The sequence below is a fragment of the Carassius auratus genome, chromosome 13 (assembly GCF_003368295.1).
Source record: "Carassius auratus strain Wakin chromosome 13, ASM336829v1, whole genome shotgun sequence".
NCBI classification, from domain to species: Eukaryota; Metazoa; Chordata; class Actinopteri; order Cypriniformes; family Cyprinidae; genus Carassius; species Carassius auratus.
In genome coordinates this window covers 2,368,308-2,386,256 of record NC_039255.1, presented here as the reverse complement: position 1 = coordinate 2,386,256, position 17,949 = coordinate 2,368,308, and the positions used below count along the sequence as shown (strand labels likewise).

The 17,949-nt window shown below is 35.0% G+C and overlaps 1 pseudogene; it reads right to left on the bottom strand.

Moving 5' to 3' along the window:
- Positions 1 to 3,248: 3,248 nt before the first annotated feature.
- LOC113113213 (uncharacterized) lies at positions 3,249 to 17,725 on the bottom strand (annotated as a pseudogene).
- Positions 17,726 to 17,949: the final 224 nt, after the last annotated feature.

Sequence of the window (17,949 nt, the reverse complement as noted above, 5' to 3'; positions counted from 1 at the left end):
ACCGTGGAATGCCAATTGTGTGTTTCTTTCTCAGTTTTGCATGGTCCCCAATAAACTCAACGTGGGATGCCTCTCCGATTTCTTTCACATCAGGGCACTTAACCTCTACCAGGACACAGAGAGGTTTTAATTTGGGTCCACCACTTTGCCATCTGCACCAAGGTGTGAAGCATCAGGGTGGATGATGAGACCAGATGGAAGAACGTTAACGTCAAAGGTCTCCTCATAGCAGTGAAGAACCTCTGCCTCAAGTTTCAATCCTCTACACATCGCTCTCTAGAAACCCCGACAGATGTTTACACACACTGTTTAATGCAAGATATAAATGCATTTAACCTGCAATTACAAAAGCATAATGTTTTGATGTTTTAATCCCAGAATGTTTAATACTGATATTTGCATTGATAAAAGAAGTGCTTTAAGAGGTGAAATTAAGAACACCAATATCTAGACAATCATGAATTGTAACATCACTTCCTTTAATGTTTTTACTATACAGTTGATATGGAATTTGTTTACATCTTACATTTTGGAAAAAACAGTATTACCTGTTTATATGAAATGCTTATACAAAATAAATATGTAGTTAACTTTAAAGTATATCTACATTTCTTGCTTTCATACATGGTCATATAAAAATTTGCCGTACTTAAGTGGTAGATTTCTGCCATTTACTGGAAAACATTTAATATTACAATTTTAAACAAAAGCACTATATGAACATTCCGAGTGATTTTATTACACTAATATACAATCAGACATCCCAATTTCTGTTTTGGTAAAGTCATTAAGTGTCATGTCATTTAGATAAATTAGAATTTAATTTAGGGTCCTGAAATACCCTGAACACTACACAGAGATTAAGATGACCATTGCTACATAAATAAAAAAATGAAACTCATTCGGAGTCCCGATTTGAATCAAATGTTTTGCGAACACGCTCCGATGCCTCAAATTGTGGTTAATCTTGCAGGTCATGACTTATATCTACTCTTCCTCTCCCTGCAGTCTGGTAATATAAAGATTCCTCTTTTGAACTCCCGCCTCTTCTGCAGATTATGAATTTGTGGGTACAGATTCAAAAACCGAGATTACAGATTACAAAATCTGAGTGCACAGATTGGAAATTCGTGGGCTAGGATAGTACATTCGAACCAGAAAGACACAGCTTACATTACATTAAACCTAAAAGGTTTTTGTCTTTATGGTCAACTAAAGTGAAATAATGAGCATATTTCCACTTTAAGAAACTCGTGTTGCTGCAAACAGGTTAGGCTGCACTTCAGTCAAAATTAGTTAATTTTTTTTAAAAAGTAACGGACAATGCACCATATGGTAACGGTAACAGAGTTCATTTATTTAAAAAGTAATGTGTTACAGTAGGCTATTAGTTACTGTCAAAAGTAACTGCATTACAGTAACTGGTTACAGCCCAACACTGGACAACACTCTTAGAAAAAAGGGTTCATTGGAGTTCTATATAGAACCATAGGGTTCGCGAACCCGCTTTGAACACCCGAACTTATTCAGCGATCCGGCTCCGAACTCCCCAACTGACTCAAATGATTCGCGAACCAGCTACGAACTCCCAAACTGATTCAAATGATTTGCGATCCCGCTCCGAACTCCCGAACTGACTCAAATGATTCGCGAACCCGCTACGAACTCCCGAACTCATTCAAATGATTCGCGATCCGGCTCCGAACTCCCGAACTGACTCAAATGATTCGCGAACTAGCTACGAACTCCCAAACTGATTCAAATTATTTGCGATCCGGCTCCGAACTCCCGAACTAACTCAAATGATTCGCAAACCCGCTCCGAACTCTCGAACTGATTCAAATGATCTGCGAAGCCGTTCCGAATTCCCAAATTGACTCAAATGATTCGCGATCCCCAAACTGACTCAAATGATTCGCGAACCCCAAACTGATTTGTTATGTTATGGTATTATTCATATTTTACATATAATTTTATGCTATTATAAATCTATTATATCACATACCGGTATGTTATTGTACCATTGTACTCGCTTTTCATATTATTCACTTTACTTTAAGTTGTACTACATATACTTTTTAATATAAAATATCACTTTTATATTTCTACTGTGCACTGTATCAGTGCATATTTTCATTTTCACTGGATCCATAGCCTCATCAGTTACATGTTATTATTTGTTGTGGAGTTCATCTGTAGGGTATAGTGCAATCAAAATGAAAAGCAGACTACAAGTGTTTTACTTTATGATTTGTATTTACTTGTTTTATTAAATTTTATAAACGATAGTAAATTATTAGTGTTTAAAGATGCATTATTTAGATTTTATCCCAGTATTTCAAAGGGAATGAGCTGTGTTCTGACCTGAAAAACAAGAAAGAGAGAAACAAAAAGAAAGAGAAATGTTGGGGTTGAACACAGAGAAAGCAATAAAACAACTACATATCATGTAATGTACATTCAAATTACATTACATGAATATGTTACAGTTATACTAAATTAACAGATATGTAAACCGAAAAAATCAACGAAATCAACAAGTGAGACAAATGTGAGCTTTCAATAAATAATTTTTTAACTGCACGTAGATCACAAACCTCTGAAATCTGTTTATCGATCTGAAAACGTTATCGTGTTTTTATTCAGTAAAAACCGCAGCTCCCCCGTTTACTTTCATTAGATTTAAGGCAGTCTTGACCTCACTAACATGGCGGACGCGGTGACGTATCGCGGCAACGGCTCAAAGCGGCCAATGAGGCGTCTAGATATTTATGTCTTTGGTGTAGGCTACATGATGAGATCTAAAATCTATATTTGAGTCCACACTTCTTGATTAATTTTAAAACTGCTTTTCTAATTATATCAGATCCTTGTTTATGTTTAATAATTTGCTGATTGTAGATTCTTTATATTCAATGTTCTGCAATTCTCTTTGTGTTTCATTCCTTTCCTGTTCACCTGTGGTTCTTCTTTTAGTTTTATGGCGAGCTACAGACCAGTGTTAAACGTGCATACCACCACCTCTGCTAAATTCATGGCTTCATTGATCTCATCTTAAATTGTTCCAATGAGACCCAAAGAAAAAAAAAAAACTTCAGGATTATTGCCGTGTTTCTGGATCTGTTGCTTGCTTGTGCACGTGTGGTGGATTATGATACTGTTTTCACTCTATACGTGTCTCATTAACAGAAATGCAAGCTCTTTTTACACTGTCAGAACACATATTGATGATATTAATGACACATATCTTCTCTCTCACTTTCTTTTTATTCCACCCCACATATACAGTATATTTGTCAAAAAATATACCTGATGGCAGAAAGTCCATTTGAGCAGCAATGATTCCAGCAACTGCAAAATGTTTTCTTATTATACAATACTGCATTTTAGTTGCAGTTTAGTTGCAACATTATGTTGTAAACATTATGAACCATTATGTTTTAGTTGCAAGTATATCTAAGATGTAAATACATCCTCATTTTATGGAACCGTTACAAAAATCCCCATATGTTTAACATTTTGGGTTTTATATTATCAATTGAATCATTAAATTATGAATAAAATCTTAAAAGCACAAGTTGGTGCCTGTCAGGGGTAATCTGTGGTAAATCATTAAATCCAAAAGACTCGGTTAAAAGACTGAGACAGTTTCTATACACAATAATCTCAAACTGTTTTCGGGCTTAACAGATCCTGTTCCAGAGAGAAAAACGTCTGAAGATCTCTTTTGATATCTTTTGCATGAGGCCTGTCCTCTGGTGAATATGACAGCATCTTCATGATGAATGTACTCTGAGAAAGAAGCAGAAAAACATTATTCCTGGTCCAGTCATTGTTTATCTGAAGGTAAAGTCAGGTTTCTTACTTCAGCTGAATATTCGTCACCGAACCCTTCTGGAAACCTTTGATTTCTCAGATCTGACCACAGCTGCAACGCCAAAAAAAAAGAAAGAGTGCACGAATGAATGCAAATATCTGTAAAGACACTGAATACAGTCACTACTGAGGACGCTCATGAAATACTACTGACCTTCACTCTCTCCATACCAGTAGATATTTTCCAGAGCATCTCAAACCATATGAGTCCAAGGGGAAAAATGTCTGTTTTTTCATCATAATTCTTCTTATTTTCCTAAAGTAAACAATTATATTATATATATATATATATATACACCAATGTATGTTATTGGTATCAATTAATTAAAATCAATACAAACATGTCACCTGTTCAGGACTCATATATGGTGGTGTTCCTTTTCTCTTTGACCTCTCTATGGGGTCACCATTCTGATCGGTCTGAGCCGCCACCAGCCCAAAGTCTCCGATCTTCACTTTCCCATCAGCACCAAACAGTATGTTATCAGGCTAAAAGGAAAGTACACATGCCTAAAATGCTTATTTGAATGCTCATATAATACAGCAAATAAAATGAAATACCTTTAAGTCTCTGTGGATGAGATTGTTTGCATGGATGTATTCCACTCCAGTGATAATTTCAGAAAATATTTTATGGATTTCCGCTGTGGTTCTATATTTTTTCAGATCATTTCTCGCCTGTATCCAATCAGTCAGCGTTCCTCCCTCACAGAACTCCATCTGAATAAATAAATACGTTGTGCTGAAATAAGAGAGAGAAAGAACAGGAATAACCCATGGATGAATTTTTAACATTGTGATGGTATTATATTTTAGTATTTTGAGATAATGTTATGGTATTAATTAATATTTATGCAATAATTCTGATCAAATCTTTCACATTGAAAATGTGTATAATACACATTTGCAGTATTTCAGATTTAAATAGAGACTAGGCCATAAATTTCAGAATTATTGATTTATTTTAGATAGCCGCAGTGTTACATTCACACCATTTCACAAGTGTGTGTCCATGCACTCTAGATTTTTTTTAAGTTTAGAGTTTAACCCCTTCATTGCCATTCAGTTTATTTCTGCAATTTGTTGATTGTACAAACAAATATATTCTGTAAATGCATCAATGCAATTCATAAATCTCATTATTGAGAAGCACTGTATGTGCTCAGATGATTAAAAGCATCGGAGGCTTACGTGGACACTTGGTTTCTTTGCTGGTTTGATGTCCAGATGTCAGGACCAGGCCAAGATGTGATGTAACGCACTATGTTTGGTTGATCTAGTTGGGCCAGTGCCTTCACCTCAGAATCTGCTTTCCTAAAAAAAAAAAATAATAATAATGATAATAATAAACAAACTTTCTTCTGTGACATGATGATGAAATCTGTTCTTCCAAAATGTAATGTATAAACTTACCTGGTTAAGATGACCTTCTTCAAAGCATACACTTTGCCATCAATTTTATGTTTCACTTTATAAACGCAGCCATAGCCTCCATCACCAAGCTCTGTGATCATTTCAAATAACCTATAAATGATGCATTCATGTAAAACATTGTAACATACAGCAAAAGATAATTGTAGGTTCATTATGTTTTATCACATTAATTTCTTCCTTGAAGAATTAAAGTTAGATGCTAAAGTCATGTTTGGTTTACTTACTCTGAATGTGAGCCTGGTTTACTGACTTGTAGACATGAATCACTGATAAACAAGAAAATGAACTAATCAATACAAATCATTTTGAATTACAGGTGCATCTTCTCAATAAATTAGGATGTTGTGGAAAAGTTCATTTATTTCAGTAATTCAACTCAAATTGTGAAACTTGTGTATTAAGTAAATTCAATGCACACAGACTGAAGTAGATTAAGTCTTTGGTTCTTTTAATTGTGATGATTTTGGCTCACATTCAAAAAGTGGAAAAAAAAGTGAAAAGTGACGTGACATTCAGCCAAGTATGGTGACCCATACTCAGAATTCTCTGCATTTAACCCATCCAAAGTGCACACACACAGCACTGAACATTTATTTCAGAACACACACACACACACACACCCGGCCGTTAATGCTGCGGCGCCCAGGTTCGGTGCCTTGCTCAAGGGCACCGAAGTCATGGTATTGCCAACTCAAACCCACAACCCTAGGGTTAGGAGTCATACTCTCTAACCACTAGGCCACGACTTCCCCCAAAAACCAACAAATGTGAATATGGTGATATGCCAATCAGCTATCAACTCAAAATGCCTGCAAAGGTTTCCCGAGCCTTCAAAATGGTTTCTCAGTTTGGTTCAGTAGTCTACACAATCAAGGGGAAGACTGCTGATCTGACAGTTGTCCAGAAGACCATCATTGGCACCCTTCACAAGGAGAGTAAGCCACAAACATTCATTGCCAAAGAAGCTGGCTGTTCACAGAGTGCTGTATCTAAGCATGTTAACAGAAAGTTGAGTGGAAGAAAAAAGTGTCGAAGAAAAAGATTCACAACCAACCGAGAGAACCGCAGCCTTATGAGGATTGTCAAGCAAAATTGATTCAAGAATCTGAGTGAACTTCACAAGGAATGGACTGAGGATGGGGTCAAGACATCAAGAGACACCACACACAGACGTGTCAAGAGATTTACTGAACCACAGACAACGTCAGAGGAGTCTTACCTGTGCTCAGGAGAAGAAGAACTGTTTTCCAGTGGACCAAAGTCCTCTTTTCAGATGAGAGCAAGTTTTGCATTTCATTTGGGAACCAAGGTCCTAGAGTCTGGAGGAAGGGTGGAGAAGCTCATAGCCCAAGTTGCTTGAAGTCCAGTGATAAGTTTCCACAGTCTGTGATAATTTGGGTGCAATGTCATCTGCTGGTGCTGGTCCATTGTGTTTTTTGGAAACCAAAGTCACTGCACCTGTTTAAGAAAAAATATTGGAGCACTTCAATCCTCCTTCTGCTGACAAGCTTTCTGAAGATGCTGATTTCATTTTCACAGATGCTGAGATAATCTATGGGCTATTGTCAAGAGGAAGATGAGAAACAAGAGACCAAACAATGAAGATGAGCTGAAGACTACTGTCAAAGAAACCTGGGCTTCCAGACCACCTCAGCAGAGCCACAAACTGATCACCTCCACACCACGCCGAACTGAGACAGTAATTAAAGCAAAGGAGCCCCGACTAAGTATTGTACAGTAAATGAACATGCTTTTCAGAAGGCCAACAATTCACAAAAAAACGTGTTTTTTTTTACAAAAAAAAATTGGTCTAATGAAGTATTCTAATTTGTTGAGATGGTGGGTTTTTGTTAAATGTGAGCCAAAAATCATCACAATTAAAAGAGCCAAAGACAAACTACTTCAGCCTGTGTGCATTTAATTTATTTAATACATGAGTTTCACAATTTTAGTTGAGTTACTGAAATAAATGAATACATTTTCCACAGCATTTTAATGTATTGAGATTCAACTGTATTGTCCAACACAGCCACACCAAATGCAAAGAGTCAAAGTTGTAATAAATCACATTTGTAAGTGTTTTTAATAAAAATAAACACAACACAAACCTCTCTTGGCTGGAACTTTCCTCGCTCCACTCATCATTCAGACTCCACAAGTTGCTTATGCTACATTTCTGGACTCTTCCCTTCTGCATCATAGTGTACAGCTGTTTGTTGATGGTTTGTGTTGACTGTCGCAGATCTCTGGCGATGTGACTGGCTTTTAAAGCTCCTGTTCTCAGCAGATCCTCCACGTGTTTCTCCTCACTTGTGTCTCTTGTCGTCTGAGGCTTTTGCTCTGGTTTGGGTGTCTGTTTGATCTCTCTCTTCTTCTCCTGAAGATCCCAAACTGGAGGCAGTTCGTCGGTTTTGAACACCTGATTTGATCTCTCTAGGTTGTACAGATGCTTGTTCACGATGCGTTTATCAAGTTTGATTTCTTTCGCAATTTTCAACGCGTTGCTTTTGCCGTTTCGCCTCAAGACGTCACAGATCTGTTTCTCTATTTCACTGTCTTCAGACATTTTGCTTTTGTCCGAAATGTTTTTAATGCAGGTGCTGTCTGATTGTTGTATTCTACCTTCTCTAGTCGGTCTAAAGCCAAAAATCTCAGAGTTCACCGTCGTATATTTAGCTTTCTGTTTCGATTCACTCTCGCTTTCCTCAGCGGTAAACTTCACGACATGTAGGTTAATAATAACACGCCCAGCTCTAGGTTTCGAATCGTCACGGTCATAACTTTTATTACGTAACTTAACATAGACAACACACCATTATGACTACAGAAGAATACATTGTAGCACACATCCATAGCCTTAAGTAAAAATTCGAATACAATGTATCCAGTTTCTTAATGACGCGATCCGTTCCATGCGTCACTTCCGCGTTTCTAACGTCTCTTGTTCACGCTAAATTTTATGAAATGTGCGAGATTTTTTTTTCTTTTTCAGTTTTTTTTAAGGGACTGTGTTATTTTTGAGGCTGTTTTCAGCATAAAACTATAAACTATTTTAAAAAGCAAACAACTGTGTCTATTTTTAGAAATTAATAATAAACAATTTTTTTATGTATGCTAGCTAAATAACACAAATATATAAGTGATAATTACTGTAAGATTATAAAGGCAGCTCCAGCTTGGATCCAGCCTCTCATGAAGACCTCAGATGACCCTAAAGATGACATCTACCCCACCAAAGACTTATGAACATCATCTCTGGATGATTATACGAAATGCTCATGCTGTCATTTCTTTAAATGCACATTCATTTAGCTTGAATGCATATATATATATATATATATATATATATATATATATATATATATATATATATATATATATTGGTATTGTGAAATAAAAACATGCATTTTCTGTGAAGCTGTTTTGAAACAACGTACTGTGAAAAGAGCTAAGTATGAACTAAACTGAATTTAATTTAAAGATGCATCACATTCTAGGTTACTGTATCATTTTAAAGATCTTGACAATAGACAAGGCAGGCGATGTTAAAAGCCCCATGATTTATTGTTGCAGAATATTTTGCAATCCAGACAGGTTTACAATAAGACACATCAAATGGATTCAACTCCTGTTCCAAAGGGAATTCATGAAAATAAGTCAGTCAACAATGTGTCAACCATTGATTCTTGACACGATAATTCATGCAAACGTACAGACTGAATTACAGTAACACAACACCATGATCACAGAGAAATGTTAGGCACAAGGTAAACTGACTTATACTGTTTTGCACTTCTGTTTTTCTTTCTTTTGTGCTATACAGAACACAGCAGACATTCTCCTACACATTTTCCACAGAAGAACGGCATAAGGATGAGTAAATGATGACAAAATTGTCTTTTTTTTTTTTACATCGACATCCCCCTCATAGTTTTAGAATTGCACACTTGCACTAGATTTAGGCTGATCCAATACAACTGGGTAATGCGTACATATGTCACCCCTGAAAAGTTAAACAGGTTTAATCCGGGAATCCCAGATACCTGTTTTAAATGCCAAAAACATAAGGGAACATTCTTCCATTGTATCTGGGAATGTGAGGTGATCAAGACATTCTGGCAAAAAGTGACAGCACTAATTTCTTCAATTATTTCAAAATTAATTCCAACGACCCCTGAAATTTGTGCTTTGGGTTTAATTCCTGTAAGCCTATCACTATCAGGTTATCACACTAAAATGATTGACATTTGTCTCGTTATTGCAAGACGTTTAGTAGCATTCTACTGGAAGAACATAGAAGGTCCATCTATTGATCATTGGTTAAAAGATCTGTCACATTGTATTGCATTGGAAAGAATAACCTACAGTATAAAGGGCAAACTAAGAGATTACCATAAAATATGGGATCTTTTTATACATTTTCTGGAAAATAACCAAATATCAATACAGGCAATATCAGATACCTCTCACTCCACTGATTGATTTGTGTATATGATGTGCTTATTTGAAAATATGTGGACATGTCTGTCTTAGCCTTTGTATAATAACTATTCCGGTGTAACAGGTTTTTTTTTTTTTTTTTTTTTTTTTGGATGCTGTGGGTGGTTGTGGGTGGGAGAGGGAAGATAGTTAAAATATATATAAAATGTTTTTGTTTTGGAAATGTTATTGTTAAAGCCAATGTCTTTCAATAAAAATATGTTTAAAAAAAAAAAAAAAAAAAAAAAAAAAGAATTGCACACTTGCCATTTGAACCTTTTTGCAAGAAGCATCTGATAAATGCTTCACCTCAAATGTTTCAGAATAAGCAACTGCTATTATTATAAATGCATATAAGAGATGAGTTCTCATTAAATCGTCCTGTTGTCTTTATCTGCTTTTAGGATGTTAGTATATCCATCCATCTGTCTGATCAGCTCGGAGGCGTCTGGTCTCTCTTCAGGACTCGGACTCAACATCCGGCCTATGAGTTTGTGCTGTTTCATGAGACAGCATGTTAGATAACGGTCAGCTTTATAGCAGGGTAATATGTAAAATAACAGATTGATATTCATATGGTAGCACTTGCACGGAAGAAAATCTTCTATCGTGAAATTACACTCACCTCAAAGCTATATTTCTTGGAGAACTGTAGTGGAAAATCCCTACTTCTTATATCGTCCCAAATCTAAAAGTCAGTCAAAGAGTATAAAAAAAATAAATAAAAAATCATTATTTATACAATGCAAAAAAAATATTTTTGGTACTCAGCATTTTTTTGTTCTGTTTTCTATCACAAATGTATAAATATTCTAAATTATAGATACATTTACTTAAGAAGCAAAATAAGGTATAAAGTCTTGTTTTATGAAAAATTTTTTTTTGCTAAAAATATTAATAATTAATTCATATATTATTATATAAATAAAATCTTGTTTTCCCTTAATTACCTTTTTTATATATTTTTTCTCCTGGTTTAAGCATACAATCACCTAATTTCAATTTTCAAATAATTACATTTTAATATTTAATTGTTATTCTGATTCACAAGTAAATGTATCTTGACTTGAGACTGTTTAGATGTTTGTACAAGAAAACAACAAACATCCTCTTTCTCAGTAGTGTACTGTAACACATCAGACACATACATGCAGATTACATTTCATATTCAAGATGAATACACAGATTGTATTATTATATAAAGGATAAAAAAAGATGATTCAAACCTTTTTCCTTTCATCTCTGACGAGATTCCAGATGAGCTCAAAATAAATGAGACCCAGAGCATATATATCCACCTTTCTGTCATACGATGTTTGAGTCGCCTATATATTCAGATTAGAACAATGACATTTTCAGCATTACACTCACATAGAAACACACTTATATTACAATCTCATAATGCATTCAGTCACATAGATTCTTATAATCTTACTGTGCATGATTCATTTTTGTGCATGATTCAATTTTGTGCGTGATTCATTATTGTGCATGATTCAATTTTGTGCATGATTCATTATTGTGCATGATTCAATTTTGTGCGTGATTCATTATTGTGCGTGATTCATTATTGTGCATGATTCAATTTTGTGCATGATTCATTATTGTGCGTGATTCATTATTGTGCATGATTCAGTTTTGTGCTTGATTCATTATTGTGTAAGATTCATTATTGTGCATGATTCAATTTTGTGCATGATTCATTATTGTGCGTGATTCATTATTGTGCGTGATTCATTATTGTGCGTGATTCATTATTGTGCATGATTCAATTTTGTGCATGATTCATTATTGTGCGTGATTCATTATTGTGCATGATTCAGTTTTGTGCTTGATTCATTATTGTGTAAGATTCATTATTGTGCATGATTCAATTTTGTGCATGATTCATTATTGTGCATGATTCATTATTTTGCGTGATTCATTATTTTGCATGATTCATTATTTTGCGTGATTAATTATTGTGCATGATTCAATTTTGTGCATGATTCAATTTTGTGCTTGATTCATTATTGTACATGATTCATTATTGTGCATGATTCATTATTGTGCATGATTCAATTTTCTGTGTGATTCAATATTGTGCATGATTCATCTTTGTGCGCAATCCATTATTGTGCATGATTCTTTATTGTGCGTGATTCATTATTGTGCATGATTCATTATTGTGCATGATTCATTATTGTGCATGATTAATTTTTTGTGCATGATTCATTATTGTGCATGATTCATTTTTTGTCCAGTATTCATTATTGTGCATGATTAAATTTTTTTGTGATTCATTTCAGTGCATGATTCATTTTAGTGCATGAACATTCCAATTTAAATAAAATATGCAATATTACAGTAAAGTAAATTGGGTTGTGAACAGTATTGTGTGTTGATTTTAACACACACCTCCTGACTCACCTGTTCTGGGCTCATGTAAATACGGGTTCCTGTCCTTTTCGTCCGTTCCAGCAGATGCTCGTCATTATTATTTTCTGCTGCTGTCACGAGGCCGAAGTCTCCAACCTTAACCCTTCCCTCGCTGCTGAACATTATGTTCAGCGGCTGAAACAAAGGAACAGGGAATGGCATTCAGAAGAAAAGGAATTCCTTTTCAATTCAGGCTTATTATCATTAACTAAAACTGAAATAAATAACATTTTGTGTATATATATAAGTGTTAACTGAAATAAAATTATATATTTTTGACCCTGCACCACAAAACTGGTCATAAGGGTAATTTTTTTCTAGATTTAGGCTAATACAATAGATGATAAATAATCTTCCCATCGATGTATGGTTTGTTAGGAGGACAATATTTGTCTGAGATACTATTTGAAAATGTGGAATCTGAGAATGCAAAAAACAAAAAAACAAAAAAAATTCTATGTATGAAGAAAATCACCTTTAAAGTTGTCCAAATTAATTCTTAGTAATACATATTACTAATCCAAAAATAAGGTTTAATATGAAAGAAAAATCGATAATTTTGACCCATACAATATATTTTTGGCTTTTGCTACAAATATACCCCAACTCCAGGGTCATATATATATATATATATATATATATATATATATATATATATATATATATATATATATATATATATATATATATATATATAAAACTTTGATTTTAGCTCAGATTTTAGATTTATCTTTCTAATTATCTTTTTTTTTTTATTCAACTTGAAGTACTAAAATAAGAAAAAAAAAATTATAAAAAAATAAAAAAATAAAAGCGCACAACAAAAAATGAATAAACTTTAAAGGGGTCATATGATGCGATTGGGGTGTGTTCAACACCCACCTTCAGGTCTCTGTGGATCAGTCCCTTGGAGTGAATGTACTCCACGGCCTCCAGCACCTGTCTGTTTATCTGCGCTGCCTCCGTCCTCCTCTCTGGGTCACGAACATCTGAAGAGTTTCTTTCATCGATCCAGGCACGAAGCGTGTCTCCCTCACAAAACTCCATCTGAATGTAGAGGAACTTTATTCCCGGGTCACTGCCAGAACTAAAGCCAACACACACAAATACACACGTTACAGCTGGAGACTGCAGCTCGCTCCAGAAAGACTTGCTTTGGGTGAATTACTCTGAGAGGCTGAAGCTCTCTGAAGACTCGTGTCTGTACGCCGTGTCCTCCACCCAAGACGTGTAGTAGCGGACGATGTTAGCGTTATTAAACTTAGCCAGAGCTGCGACCTCACGACGAGCTTTTCTAGGGAAATACAGAACATGTTATGACATTGTGCTGTAAACCTAGTTAGCATTTTTTAGACATCAATGCGAAGCCTAACATTGCAGGTATTAGGATGATGTAACCTATAAGACACAAACTACATTCATTATTTAAAACAAAGACAAGGTAATGGACTTACTTTTTGCTCTTCACTATCTTCACAGCATAAAATGTGCTCTCAAGTATTCGTCTAGCCTTAAAAACACGGCCGAAGCCACCTTTGCCAATTGGATTTATTGAGTCAAAGTCTTCTAAAAACCTACAAAGATGAACATAACTGCTTTAAAACAATGATTTCTAAAGCTTTTCAAAATTTAAAGTCAACAGGTTATGATTTACCTCGACTTTGTAGCTTGGTTTGACGTTTGTCCTCCAGATGGCTTCGCTGGGTTTTGTGTGTTCATGTTAGGACCAACCTGTGGAAATATTAGAAGAAAATACCAGAGAAAAGGAAAAAGTAAATAATTATAACTTTTTTTCTTGCGTTTGGAGAATATTGGAACTGTAAAAAAAAAAAAAAATTATATATATATATATATATATATATATATATATATATATATATATATATATATATATATATATATATATTTTTTTTTTTTTTTTTTATTAAACGAAGCCAATTTCTGCCAGATAAAAAAAATGCTTTGACAAATCCTGATAATGACATAAAAATCTATAATTATAAGACAAAATGTTTATATTATTATTGTATTAAAAAGGTAAAATTATGGCATGAAAAGTCATTATTATGACAAAATAACATATATTTTTTTCCATAAATTTGCCTCATAATATTGACTTTATCTAGTAATTATGACTTTTTATCTGAACATTTTAAATTTAAATTTTTATGATTTGCTAAAGCATTATTTTATTCTTACGTAGCAGAAATTATCTTTACTATCCTTTGCATTTTTTTATTTTTACTTATCTATTAATTTTGCAACCATTACTTTAAGGAGGATAATCATTATAAAGAACAACACACATATCCCAAACTTCACATACATAATAATCTAATTTCTTTGCATTTTTTATTCATCACAGAAAACTTCACTTTGTTTTATTTCACAGTTCAGCCAGCACTATTTTATACTCCTTTCCTTCCCCATCGCTGGTTAATATTGTTGGAATACCTCTTTACTCCTGGCCAGACCATTTGGTGACAGATTAAAATTAGGTGCTAATCTAAAAGAAAGAAAAAGCAAAATGTTACTTTGTGTCATTAATTCAAAAAACAGTAAAGTTCTAAAAATGTAACAACTGTAAAAGCTTACTTTATTTTCGGTTTCACATTCAGTGGACTCGCACTCTGCAACACAGATCAATTTCATAAGTTCACACACACACACACACACACACATTTAATTAATAAAAGTTCATATTAATAAAGTTCAAATATATATATAATATGCTCAAATATGTTTATGTTTTATGTAACAGACAGCCTCTAACATAGCCTTTGAAATCTGTGAATATTAAAAAAATGTCAAAAAAATGCAAGCGCTACCAATAACGCAGACTTACAGGACTTATGACCACAGGAGAGCTGACCGCAGATGAGTCTTTGAAGACAACGGAAGAACTTGAGCTGGGAGTTTCAGTCGAGCTTTTTGAGCAGTGTAGTGCATCCTGAGATTTACTATGAAACAGATCAACTGTAAATGTCAATGCATCTTTTTCATGCACAGCATGCATGTAACAGATAATGATACAAAGATGCATTGTTATTATGTTCAGCTTACGATGTCTCTTGAGTTTGAGAAGAGCTGTCATCTTCAGAACTCTGTTAATTACAAACATGCATGTGCATTAATAAGCATGACATGGTTAACATCTAGATGATAAACACAGGTGTATTTCTGAAGCGTCCTGCCTGTGTGGTCCATCCAGATTGCTCATTAATTTCACTCCAAGCGCGCTGAGCAGCATGTTGCTTCGCCTCTTTTGAGCTCTTTCCTTGTCCTTCAGGATATTCCTTCCCCTTCATGACAACCTTATATACAAACCTAAAAACAGAAGATTTCAGATATATATATATATATATATTTTAACTCGAATCAATCTGTAGAGTTATGGCGTGTTCAAGACTCACTCTGGGTTGTGAGCAGGGCCTCGCTTCTCCACTAATTTGAAATCAAACACACGATTATGTTTCTGGCAGTAGTTATTGAGAAGTGCTATGTAGTTGCTGTCAGGCGTCACGCTTCGAGATTCATCAGCAAAACTCAAGCTGACGCGCTCCTGGCTAGCACATAAATACAAAAGACAAGCTGTCAAATTTAACAACTTGACATGGGCAGAATATACAGTGTGGTAAAAGAACCTATTAAAGGAACAGTTCAGCCAAATTTGGAGAAATGTAGCATTGCATCATTTGCTCTGCAGTGGATGGGTGCCATCAGAATGAGAGCAGATAAAAACATCACAGCACTCCAGTCCATCAGTGAACATCTGGAGAAGACAAAAGATGAAACAAATCCAGCATTAAGATGTTTTTACCTCAAACACATAGAGTCTATAATCCATAATAACACTTCCTCCAGTGAAAAAGTGTTCTGGTCTGAATCAGGAGAGAAATCTGCACTGTTTAAACAGATCTAAACAAATATGTGGCTGGATTTTGATGTGAGAGTCAACAGGAGATTATTAAGGATTATTTGAGTTAAAAACATATTAATGCTGGATTCGTTTCATCTTTTGTCTTCTCCAGATGTTAACTGACGGACTGGAGTGCTGTGGATTATTGTGAGACTCTCATTCTGACGGCACCCATTCACTGCAGAGCAAGTGATGCGATCCTACATTTCTCCAAATCTGATGAAGAAACAAACTCATCCTGATCTCGGATGATCTGAGGCGGAAAACATTTTCAAATTTAAGACTGATGATGTTTTTTAGCATTTACCTACAAGACACAACCTCGGACTTCTGTGCTTTATTGCTGTTGTCATCGAAGACCTGAAATGCCAAAAGATTAATTAATAAATAGATTTGAGCATTGGACTGTCCAAGGCATGCTGATAAGTGCTGTGTTACCTCTGTTTTGTTCAGCTCTTCATAAACACGGGTTGCCGCTGCTTCTTTGGCGTCCTTCTTATTTTTTCCCATAAGCTTCAGGAAACTCTCTCTCACCGCAAACATACTTACAGACATACGTACACAAACTACAAGAGATCAGAGAGAACCCAGTGGTATTTCTTGCTAGGAACCGGACTTTATTTTGCAGTTCGGTTATATTTTTATTTAAAAGTTCCTGTACTTTTTTTATCTTTTCTCAGAAGGACTTTGTAAATCAGAAGAACAGGCGTGTGTGCAAACCTTTAAATACTCACTGAGTGCTTCCTAGATCCATTTTAGTGGATTCCTGAGCCTTGAAAAATAACTTACTCTTCTGTGAATATTCATTAAGCCAGCAAATATAATTCCTTTGAGACACGGTCATAGTGTTGGGAGAGTTTTGAACAGATGATGACGTAGTCTGCAGTTGGAGACGTATACATTATTTACATTTGAAAAAAAAAACAATTGATGTAGATTCTAGAGCATAATCATAAGAAAATGAAGATGAAATTTGGTAACACTTCACTAAAAGTGAGCAATGCACTCTAATGCAATGCATTATAGATTTTAACTTATTTAATATTTGGACACTCACAGGTTCAGTATTTTGAGTGGTTTTTATGGCATTAAGCGCGATCTTGGCTGCGTTTTGTTTTGCCTCTTTCTTGGTTTTCCCAGTGCCCTCAGAATAGCGCTGTCCATTCACAACAGCCCTCATAGTGAACCTGACAACACAACAATGATTTGAAGAGCTCATTGCATTCTCAGACTCGATTCTACAACACATCTAGAATGAAAGCATTAGAGTTGCACACGTTTTGTTGTGACTCGGTCCATCTGTGGATCCCTCCTCATACTCCACGGTGCACTGAGTCTTCTGCTGGTACTCGTTCAGCTGAGAAATGTAATTCCCGGACAGAGACTCCATTGCATGAATAAAAAAAGAGCTAAAATAACAGACAGCGGCAGAAGTTTACGTGCGTCAACACGTCAGCGCCACGCAGAGCGTCATATCTTCAGCGGACGAGCACTAAAAAACGCATCGACGTGATTTTAAATCAATTTTACACTGTACTAACAGTCGTCCAACACACACACGAGTTTACTTTCATTTCTTCGTATTATTTAGATCGATTAAGTTTCGATTTCCGGAATCCGACCAGACATCGGATTGACCAATCAAAAGTCACGCTTGTTGATAAGCCCCGCCCACCGGAAATTAACCCTTTTTTTTAAGTGCAGGAGACAAATTAAAATCAATATAAATTTATTTTAAATCATTAGATTCAGAAATCAGGTACGATAATATAAATACGTATAATAATTAATTACGATAAATAACACCATGTGTAATTAAAAAT